Below are 12157 nucleotides of genomic sequence, written 5' to 3'. Positions count from 1 at the left end.
ATTTGTAATAATGGAATTATCACAATAACAGAAAACAAGCGTGTTGCTAAGATTATGCGTTTCGCACGACGACAAGTGACGAAAATTCAGAAGCCTGGTTCCCATCAGTGACAAGCGTGACCTACACAATATATTAATGCTTTGACGTGTGTATAATATATTCAAATCTATGTCATAAGGGTTTCTTTTCACAATGCTTCATAGCTGCAGTAGTTCTTTGTATAATACTATACCAGGGCCCCGATTCTGAACTTAATCCAATTTCCTTTGCCTTGGGCCCTGGTTATAACTGTCTAAATGCCCAAATGCCTCTCTGATATGAATAAAGAACAAAGATTGATTCGATTCATATAATATATCAATCTTACGGCAGCATATACCCTTTGGTGGCTTCTAAGTTTATTTTTATAATACCACCTACTATTTGGCATGGGCCTCTATTCCTCTAACCATTTCGAAAAGGTTGCGCATTGATCACCATGCTAGCTTACTATTTAATTTTTGAAAAAGGGTTTATCCGGAATAATCCAATGATACCCGGGTTTCAGGATGTTTTTTTCACCATTCGATAGTGGTGTCTTAGAATAAATGGAAATTTGGTACATATAACTTTGTAACAATCACATCAACAACATGTTTTTTAAACATTAATTATTAATCTTAAAAAGGTAAAAACTATATTTACTTAAGTTATTGATGTCAGCATATCTATAAATATCTATCATCATCATCATCAGCCCATATTCGTTCACTGCTGGACGTAGGCCTCTCCAATTGCCCGCCATCGAGATCTACATATTTTGGGCTGCTTTATTTCAATTTTGATTGTCATTATAATTTATAATTATTATATATATAAATAATAAATAAATGCGGACAACATCACATACATTGTTCTGAACCCAAAGTAAGTTGCCAAAGCACTTGTGTTATGGAATTCAGATACAACGAAGGTACCACAAACACCCAGACCCGAGACAATGTAGAAATGTGATTTTTACATTGACCCGACCGGGGATCGAACCCGGGACCTCAGAGCTAGCGACACCTTGAAACCGGTGCGTACGCCACTCGACCACGGACTCAATCATACCTAGATATATAATTTATTGTTGTAACATCTAAGCAAATTTGTATTTAGATTTTTTGTGACCATAAACATCAAAATAATTGAGCTTTATAACCTATACAGTACACCAAATTAAATTGCCTACCGTAAAAAAAACTCATAAAAATACCAATCGTGTAATAACATTAAAAAAATCGGTCAAACCAACCTGCTAAATACCCGTTCAAATTGATAGGCGCGAGCAGTAAACCCATTAGCTAGCTGGCAAGCGACGCCGCGGGGCAAGCTACGTCTTATAACTGTATCGCTTATACTCCATTGATTTAGGAACTTATACAACACACAGAAGTTTTTGTCTAGAGTATTTCGTCTAAAAAGTCTAAAAAACAAATGTAAGAAACCAAAGACACCACAAAAATATATCGTTAAAATAATATGTTACACGTTAAAATTACTTTTTTTAACAGTTCCCGAATCAAGGAATTTAATCCTTGTGTCGCGCGGGGAATTACAAACAGTCAAGTCACATGCACAAAGATACACATGAACGCGAAGTGTCGCGGTTTCGATCCCCGCGTAAGACAAGCATTTATGAAATGCTTCTCCTGAGTCTGAGTGAGTTCTGAGTGAAGAATTAAATTGCTTGTTGTATGAGACATTCTTAAAAAAAGCTAACATATCTGACCATAATTCAATAAATGGCAAAAGTTAAAGTCTGGCATTCTTATCAATTGTGCAACTCTGTCTTTTTGCCCGTACCTTAATTACATTACATAAGTATTAGGTAACTACATGTCATATATTATTATACGCAGCCTTACGCGAAGCACATACCACGAGCAAATGAGGTCAACTATTTTACATTAAAATTCTTGACTTGGCTTCAAAGTCTTTGGTTTTTATCTACTTATTAGAGTTCCGTAGTAAATGGGTAAAAACGGAAGCTTATTAATGAGGTTCTGCTGTCCGTCCGTCCGTCCTCCCGTCACCATGCGGTACCTTATGAACCGGGATAGCTAGGCAGTTGAAATTTTTACAGATGTATTTCTGCTGCCACCATAACAACAAATAGTAATTGAGGTTAAGCAACGGTGTTACGATCATAAAGTTGTCATCCAATCTGCTCAACCCCAGCCTGTCCACACCGAAATTTATTTAATAATATGGTTTTAGGTATAATGAGAGTCAGCGCAGAAGGAACTAAGAGTTCACTAAAACTGTCAACAATCGATCTTCAGCAGAAGAAAGATTTTATACCATCTCGACAGGTATAAAAATAATGGTTGTTACCATCGTACCATAATTGGGCGGGCCTGTTGGTCTAGTGGTTAGTGACCCTACTGCTATACCGGAGGTCGTGGGTTCGATTCCCGCCCAGGACAAATGTTGTGTGATGAGCATGATCATTTGTACTGGTGTCTGGGTGTAATTTATCTATATTATGTATGTATTTAGAAATATAGAAGTAAGTTTATCAGTTGTCTGGTTACCATAACACAAGCTCTGCTTAGCTTGGGATCAGATAACCGTGTGCGAGTTGTCCCAGGATATATTATATTAGTATATATTATAATTAACGTAACAATGCGTATGTTATTTTATTACTATCAAGCACCAGTGTCCATCTGCAGGGCAAAGGTCTGTGTATATGTGAGTATATAGTAAGGCTTAAATATTGTTGTTATTGTAGCAATGACAAACATTAAAAAACGACGGACGTATTCCGAAGGCTCGAATATAGCACTCTGATCTGCAGTGGTAATGAAAATCTTCACTTAGAAAAAACGGAAGGGTGGGTTAATCAGGGAGTTACCCAGTAAAAACTGAACATAAAAAACGAGCAACTAAACAGCCTCATTCGAATACGGAAACTAAAGCTATATTTTCAAAAACTTAGGCTACTAAAGATAGGTATCAACAATATTTGAAACCACACAAAAATTCAGAACTTATGGTATTCTTACGTCCATCACCGCGTGGGTCGATTTTTGTGAACCGAAGAAAGTTTCGAAGTGGGTTACAAGGTTCAACCTGTCTCCCAGAACCGGCTCGCAGTAAAAGCCGGTACACTCCAAATTATACGTCGAGACATCAAGTCTGAGAGGTAATTGATCTGTTAGTCTGTTTCCACACTTTAGTCGAACCTGAATATGTCAGTTAAGTTTCGTTGCTTCTATTTTGGACGTTATTTTTGGATGTAGCTGATGTGGTTTCAGTTACATTCAGATTTAGATGGTTTTGGTTCTAATGGTGAGTAGGTAGATACGTGCTGCAGACACTTATGTAATATTTTAGAATTTTATTTTATTTTTTCATGGAAATAAACAGATTTTTTTTTTAAACTGTTGAAGAACAGTTGAAGACAATTTACTTAGTAGTTCGGCAAAAACCACTCACACTAGTAAAGAGCATAAAATTAAACTAAACAGCAAAACAGAACGTAACGTGTCTGTCTGTAGGTGACATCATTGCTCCAGAATGGATTGAGAGTAAATTATGTTTGTTTTATTTTATTAAAGGTCAATAAGCGCGTGTTCTAAGACATGTTTGATAACAAACGGATAACCCGTTCAAAAGCCGTAAGGCCGAAAACATCTCAAAAGATAACGGTGACTGAAATAAAATATCTATTGATGATGACTTAACCAAGAGAGTTCTCAGCTACGTTTGATGAGAAAACTGGTGGTAGGTTAGGTTAGGTGGCAGGTATTGTCAGGGGTTTCCAAATTCGTTTTCTTGAAGGAACTTTCGAAAGGTGTCCGGCCTATGGGTATTAATTAGACCAGGATGTGGGCAGTTCTTTCCAGGATGGCTTAATGATGATCATCATCAGAACTTCGAGGGTTTACGTTGACTAGTATCATTGTATAACCAATATAAATATCATTACATAACAAAACATTATTCTTTATTAAATAAAAGTCTTCCTTATAATAAACAAGATATCATGTTTACTAGTTTGTTTGTTTGTCATGTATCATACAATGATGCTTTGTGACGCTGTGTATAACATACTTGCATGTTATACAAACACATACTGTGGGACTGTTTGTAAACAAGTGATTTTTCTGACCTCTTTAAGGCAAATGAGGATATCAGACCGTTTTATAACAATTAGGTATACCTACGTATACGTATGTACGAATGTATCTAGTAAGGGCCTTCGATTTTCATGATCTTAACTTGTCATAAGGGACTTTAGAGATACAAATTAAATTACATTCCATCATACATAATTGAAATCATATGACAGACATCCAGACAGAACAAACTTAAACCTTTCATCGAAGCTTTGATAGAGGATTGTGGAAAGATTTGGGGGTGGATTTTGCGCAGCCCCCAGACCAAGCCTAGGCTTCTGGCTCTATAGAGAAGGTTTCAGCACTGTTCACCACGATATACGATAGCTCAATCAAACAATCTTTTATTTGCAAACCAAGTGCACATTCGTTTTTAAATATAATACAATAAATACTTAAAACTTAGCAGCCTTTTACAGGCCTTACTCCGGTTTGGCATTTGAAACATGTGGAATCCAGGTTTTCTTATTCGAAGTTTTCCTTCATCGTTAGTCATTGGTGTCTTGGAACTAATAAAGTACAACTTAAAGAAAAACAGAGCATATCAAAGTAATGAACATTAGCACTCACCTGGGTTGAGTTCGAACCTGCACTTCCTGCGTTCAAAACCAAAGATGGCACCGCAGAATCACCTATGACAGCACAAAACCACGATCACGAAACCGCGATTCCTTCTCATAATCCTTAACCTACACCGGGACAGTTACAACCTGCCGTAATAATTCCCTGACTTGCTATACTTATCTATTAGACAGACAAGTCTATAATCACGCCGGCACGTTGATTGGGGGTCTGCATCTTATAATTTACGATGCACGTGTAGCTCTAGCGGTCGCAGAGGCCTACATTGCTAGCTGTAGATGAAACACGTTATGTTTGAGCTGGTAATCTCAGGGAACCTGTTTTTGTTTTGAATGTTTTGAGGACAAATCGTTTTTAATGGGAAGAGTTATGTAAGTATGTGATTTTTTATTCGAGTTTGTCTGTGTGAGCAACATATTTGGAGATATCTATAAGCTGTTCATGTTATATATCTTACTTAGACGGAATTTTTCTAGACTTGACTTGGCAATCAATATTTTTTTTAATGAAAAGTTATGTCACCTACGTAGTCACCTACATAAGTACGTTTCCTCTCCGACACTTTGCGGACATGGTTTCAGAATCCATCCATGCATCCTTTGGTCATCAGAACCTAAACCTGTAGCTCCTTATTACTAACTACCCCTGAATGTGGTAGTTACAGCCATGGCTTCAGTAGCCACAAATCTTATAAAAAGAGTTCCTAATAGCTTTTGCCTAGATACAAGCTAATCTCTATCCTACACAAAGTATACCTTGATAAAATCTCGCTAAGTGTAGGCTCAATATCTGAGATGTTATCCTCGTGCGCGCCCAAACTGTGACGTCATGTTTATTTATATGAGAAGACTGCATTCAGGATATGATGTAAGACTTCGTGTGGCTAATTTGTAAAGCTTATTCATACAGTTGAGTTTTATATTAGAAAATTATGTTTTTAAATAACCTGATAGTGCGATACGTACCTACTCACAAAACTAGAGGATTCCGTCCGTCAAAACAAATTGGTTGGGTGACATAGTTATGACGGTACACACAAATGTATTCGTTGAAACAAGTCTAACCGTCACCTAACCAAGTTTATGACCGTAGCATTGTTAAACCTTGATCTTCATGTCTTGCTATATGGTTCAGCTTTGTGACAATCAGATGGACAGAGAGCGAGCTCAGCCTGGACATGCTACTGTAACCTACCTTGCCATCCGTCTACCTGAAGATTTTCGAAATGTGATACCTCACTTTGAATGAATAAAATTGAAATTGAGTAAGAATAACACTATCTCAATATAATGATTTCCGTCTCTAAACATATCACTTTGAAAATAACCACTTTACAACCAACAACTAAACGCACCATCAGCTATAAAAGCACGTCAGTTGCCGTTGTGGAAGCAAGACGCCACTCTACGTCAAGTAGAACTTCATCTCGCTTATACTTGCTTTCACTTCAAACAGCAGTACTGCTGTAGTAGGTACGTCGACAACAGTATACGAAGCGGTTAGTGTTCTCTACCGTATCTTACCGACAATTAAAGTACAGTAACCGCAAAAACTAAACAAAGACATCACTTGACAAACAACCGGCAAAAACGTTAACACAATACTGTACAGGTTTTCGTAGGCCGAGACTTTTTTTAGTGTGCGGTAAATTGTTGTTCAAATTACGGGGAATTTTTGTATGTCTGATGCAATAGTGTCGGGTTATTTAATGTTTTTGAGAATCGTTTAGTTTTCTGGTTTTATACCCAAAGGGTAAAAATTGAACCCTATTAGTGAGGCTTCGCTGTTCGTCCGTGTTACCAGACGGTTGAATAAAAATAACATTTTGTTAGATAAGACACGAAAATTTTAAATCTTAGTGATTGATTAAGAACTTCACGAACGACTTCAAATTAAAATCCAAATGTTTTAATTACAAATTGGCCGTTTTCCAGGCACTTTTATACCGTTTTAGTATAAAGGCGGCGCGGCGGGGCTGACATAACCCCTTTTAAAAGCCTCTATATTTCGGTGTAGGTGTTTGACAATCAATGTATAAAGCTACGTGCCCTATCATCAAGCCCTGGGTGGAATTGAAGAAGATAGTGTAGTATGCAGGTGGAAGCATAAATATAATAATATTAAATTGTGAAATACGGAATATTTAATACTTACTTATATTGGTAGCTATTACAAGTGACTATTTTATCGGAAAACGCTTGCTATAAGTCCGCCCAAGGCATGTTTCTTACAACGATCCTCCTCATTTTGTTTCGGTTGAAATTGATATTTTCATACATCAACGCGTTTTTTTTTTAAATGACTTTAACAACTGTAGAAATGTCATTCGACTAAAGAGGCACGTGCTTTGAATTATTGAATGCTGCAACGGCTTACTATACTTTTTTATCAGGGCCGCGAGTCGAAAACGACGCAGTCAAACCCTGAAGCTTCAACTCATGATTGACTCCGGTTGGGTCAGAAACTAGACGGGCAATCCCGTTAGATACGCGTAAGCCGTTGCACCATTTAATAATAAATCATCCTTACGAAAGTTGCTGTAAAAATATGATGCTTTGAACATTTGTCAAGTCCACCTGCAAAACATTGATAACCTTACAGAGAATAATAAAAAAAATGCGTCCTACATTAGTCTATGGCTAAGAAGAATGGTAGTTAGGTTCATTGACACAACAACATAAATATCTACCCAAACTTGGCATAACAATTAATTATAATTATTATATTGTCTGCAGATGCTTATCAGGAAGCTGTCTGAACTAAGTCGGTGGGTTTGGCGATGTAAGCAAGGTTCACAAAAACTTGCTTGAATATGTTTTGGCTGATGGGACTTTGACTTCTCAGTGTGGCCAGGTAGAAAGCGATTTAAGAATAAAATACCTGGGCCCCATTTCCGCTACTCGTCATTGTTCAGGCTACTACTAAAAATAAAACTGAAATCTTTGTAAAATAAATTAACTCAGTCTCAGTCCGCCAAAAAGCTGAGCAAATATAGATAATATTTTGTTTATTGGTAATTCAATACGGGGTGGAACATTATCCGAAAATACAATGAGTAGGACAGACGAATAAAGACATTTTTTATTAATTCATTGGCAATTGTAAATAGCGGATTTGGGGGCCTGGGTTAACTAGATGAAAAAGGAAAATTCCCCAATTTGTTTCCAAAATATACGATTACTAGCTGCCCGCGACTTCGTCCCCGTGGGTAGAAGATATAAGTTATGATTTACACCTGCCCTGCTTTTTTCACATTTTCCATTGTATCTTCGCTCCTTTTAGTCGCAGTGTGATGGTTTATAGCCCAAAAGCCTTCCTCGATGAATCGTCTATTCAACACAAAAAGATTTTTTCAATTCGGACCAGTAGTTCCTGAGATTTGCGCGTTCAAACAAACAAACTCTTCAGCTTTATATATTAGTATAGATATAGAAGTATAGATGAGAAAAATGTGTTAATTGGTATAAAGATAAATTTCACCATGTTCTTTCGTTAGGTATGCTGTTTATTTGATCTGAAGATCCGTGATTTGTGACTTTAGTCATTTTATACAAAAAATATGGGCAAAACATCAAAATACTCAGCAAGATAAGCTAAGGATAATATAGTAATGCCCTCTGGTTTCGTGGCCCCTCACTATTGAAAATGGCCGACACACAAGCGACGTCAGAGTGACATGGTCCCGCCGGTGTATCTCTAAAATTGATCACCGCTGTCTTTAATATAAAATATCGAGAACATACAAGTTGATTATGCTTGATTTATTTCTTGTGCTTTTGTTTCTAATTGTATTTATGTTCTTTGGATATATTTTTAATAGACTGAGACATCATTCATATTTTAGTAAGTCAAGAGAAAGGCCATTTGTAGACTGTTCTTGTTGTAAGTAGGTATTGTTGTATATCATTTTTGTGTACTTTATTAAGGGCATTATTTTCAGAAATATACCCACACTTTAAATCGATTTACCGAGCTTTTAAATTAAGGCTTAATAATTTGAAATTGTTTGCTGCACTGCAGGGCAACATAAATGTTATTGCAACGCAAATAAAACTAAAAATACAATATAAACAGATGATATAATTATTTTGACACTGTCAACTTATAAATATTACATTATTAAATTAGGTACCAATGTCTTTATAACACATATAATCACTACGTGATAACACTAAGGAAGATAGTCAGGAGGCGCGGCCGCCCCGTGATCCCTATACCAAATGGAAAAGTGTCCGAAATTTAAAAAAGGACGACTCCGTCGAGAATTGTAAAATATAAATAATAAATAGTGTACCAGCACAAAAACTTACTTAAAACTTAATACTACTAAAACAGATACATTAAAAAGAAAGTAAAATAGCTTTTACTTCATATTAAATGGCTTCGAAATTACAATTCTCGCTAAAATCGGCCCGTTCACAGTAAACAACACCTAAATTTATTCCAGAAGTACTGTGACTAGAGATTATAAAAGAAAAACAAGAAGAAATCTTAATTACGGAATGATCTACACTTGGGGACATGAAAACTGCCCACAATTTGGATAGCACAATATATGTTTATATAAATAACCATTATAAACTACTAAGAAACTGCTATATTATTGATTCTATTGTGATGCTGGAGGCACTTCACACTAAATTGTTAACTGATGTACTGTTTCAAAACGTTGGTATTTGTTTGGAAGACGTTTCAAATGTCTTAGGGATTATGTAAAACCATTTTTCATTGATTCAATATATTGAACGAATATTATACGATAAAACAACGACTCCTGCACTTAGGAATTGAATTCTTGTATCTCAGGAGTTTCTATAATAATTCAACAAATGCAAAAAGACACCCAGACTCAGAACAAGCATTCGTGGATCACACAAACCTTTGTCCTAAGCGGGAATTTCACCCGTGGCAAATCAGCTATTCATCCAATCTTTGAGTTTAAATGCTTTTGAAAGTCTCCAAACAAATGACCAACTTAAAATATTAGTCGTCGCGTAACTCTAAGATACATCTCATCATTACACAGATTCTAAACTAACCCTTCCCTAACTGTCAAACGATTAATTGTTAATTCTATTTTTAACTAGAATTTCTGAACTTTTCCGTCTTATTGTCGATGTGCTAATTTTGTATTATCTAGAGAAATAAATACCAGTCGCGTTTCGAGGAGCAGAATAGCTGTTACTTGTGACTTTTTTCTACCAGTTACTGAAAGGGTGACCAATACAAGCCCTAATGGCGGGACAAATTGAAAGGACGTAAGACGAAGACTCATAAAAAGCTGTCGTCTTGCCCGCGTCCAATCCTTTCTATTTATTTCATGTCGTGACGTTTCTCTTCATTTTATATGAACACTAGCTTTTCACCCCCGGCTTCGCCCGCGTCGATGTCGGTTATATCGCGTTTCCAAGAGAACTCTTCAAAAGTCCGGGATAAAAACTACCCTATGTTCTTTCTCAAGGTCAACTCTATCTCTGTACCAAATTTCAATAAAATCAGTTGTGGTTTAGACGTGAAAGCGTAACAGACAGACAGACAGATAGAGTTACTTTCGCATTTATAATATTAGTAAGGAAGTAAGGATTTCCATAAAGGACGTCGCGTCTTTGTCATCACTCTTTTCTATTTGCCTCTGATTTCATCCGCCAAACCTCATTATGGAACAGGGCTTGGTTAGTCTTTCAATGTATTGACCAGACTTGCAGAAACTGGCAGTTGATAGTTGATTCGTCTTTCACACTTCATTATGGACTAGCCGAAGCTGAAGCGACGCTATATTTAGCACCATAAAATCTATAGCAGCGGTTACGTGGCAGTATATAGCAAGTCGTCCATTATATTAAAAAAATGTTGTATCTTTGTGATGATAAACTACACTGCTTCCCTCGAAAACGACCCGAAACCTATTCAAGATTAGGCTATTTTTATTTATTTGGTAACTCAATACTTTTAATATGAAAAATAAAAGTAATATTAATATCAATAAAGTCAATACAATAAAACATTAGGCCATTAGCGAAAATACTGATGGTCTATTTAAAAGTATATTAAAAAAGAAATGTGTTACCATTTCTTTGGCCCGATGTGCACGATGAAAGGTGTGCAATTAATATGGCCAAGAGTGTACAAAGCGAATACAAAAATTCCGCAGCTTATGCGAAGACCATAAGGATATGTTATGATTGGCCTTTTTAATTAACTACCAAATTGATGGCACTCACTTATTCGAACAAAATGTATAGATACATGTTCTATGGAGGAAGCGAGATGGCGCTATACAAAGAATAATGTGCTGTCTCACTTCAACAATAGCAACAATCTTGCTTTATGAGATACGATATACGTAATACAAAGTATAGAGTTTAATACTATCATAGACAATTTAGATGTTTTTCGGAAATCGACTTTTTCTGACATTTAAAGTACTTTGCAGTAGTACAGTCTCGTTAATAGTCTATGATAGAGTATAGAAAACATAATAATTATGAATAACATTGCGTTCTCGCATAATAATTATATTCATAGACAAGTTCAAAGCCATAACACGATAACACGTTTTCAGTCGCTCACTTATGATATATATTCTGTAATTATGTAATAGAATACAATTTTGGACAAATCTAGTCAAAAATATAATTTATACATTTGCTCCATTTTAACGTCTGGATAAAATATACAAACAATATTTGTTAATAAACTTTTTTGTCCCGAATTGTACTTCTTAACAACCAGATTTTGGAATTGCCGACCAATTTAAATTTCGCCGAATCTATCAATAGAGAATGTGACACAGCATCCTTCGGTTGAACCACTTATACGTAAAGAGCACGTATTGAAGAACTATTGGAAAAAGTCACATTATGATGAAATTCTACGTGACATGGAGATGATGACATGTATTTTCCCACGTTTTTATACACTCACTTTTCTTGTTGTCGTTTCGGTTGGAATTTTGTAACTCAATTTTGAGGCACTTCCCGATAAGATAGCACGCTGAAATTTTGAAGTAATGTTCAAACGTTATAACAATGCAATATACAACTATAAAAAAGACTGGACCGATTTTGATAAAAAAATTAATGGAGTGGCAATTAAAAACGTGGGTTTTTATATCAAGGTATGTTTTCTTCTGATCGGAGTTCAACCGGGGGTTGGTCTATCCTTTGCAAATATTACAGAAATTGACACACACAGTTCATCCAACACTTAACAGTGATAACAATTACGAGATAACCTAGTATATTATAGCTAGGATATAATTTATGTTGCTATATAGATTTAAATATGATATATATTACATAAGACAGTTTAAGTCACTTGATTCCGATAGATTTTGAATGGGCAAACCAGAAAGATAAGTTTAGTTTGAAATGCTTAAATACAATTTTGAATTATGCTTTTTTATTCATAATTGGCCAAAATTTTT

This window comes from Trichoplusia ni, chromosome 1 (genome assembly GCF_003590095.1).
Source record: "Trichoplusia ni isolate ovarian cell line Hi5 chromosome 1, tn1, whole genome shotgun sequence".
NCBI classification, from domain to species: Eukaryota; Metazoa; Arthropoda; class Insecta; order Lepidoptera; family Noctuidae; genus Trichoplusia; species Trichoplusia ni.
The sequence above is the reverse complement of the archived record's forward strand: the minus strand, read 5'-3'. Positions refer to the sequence as shown.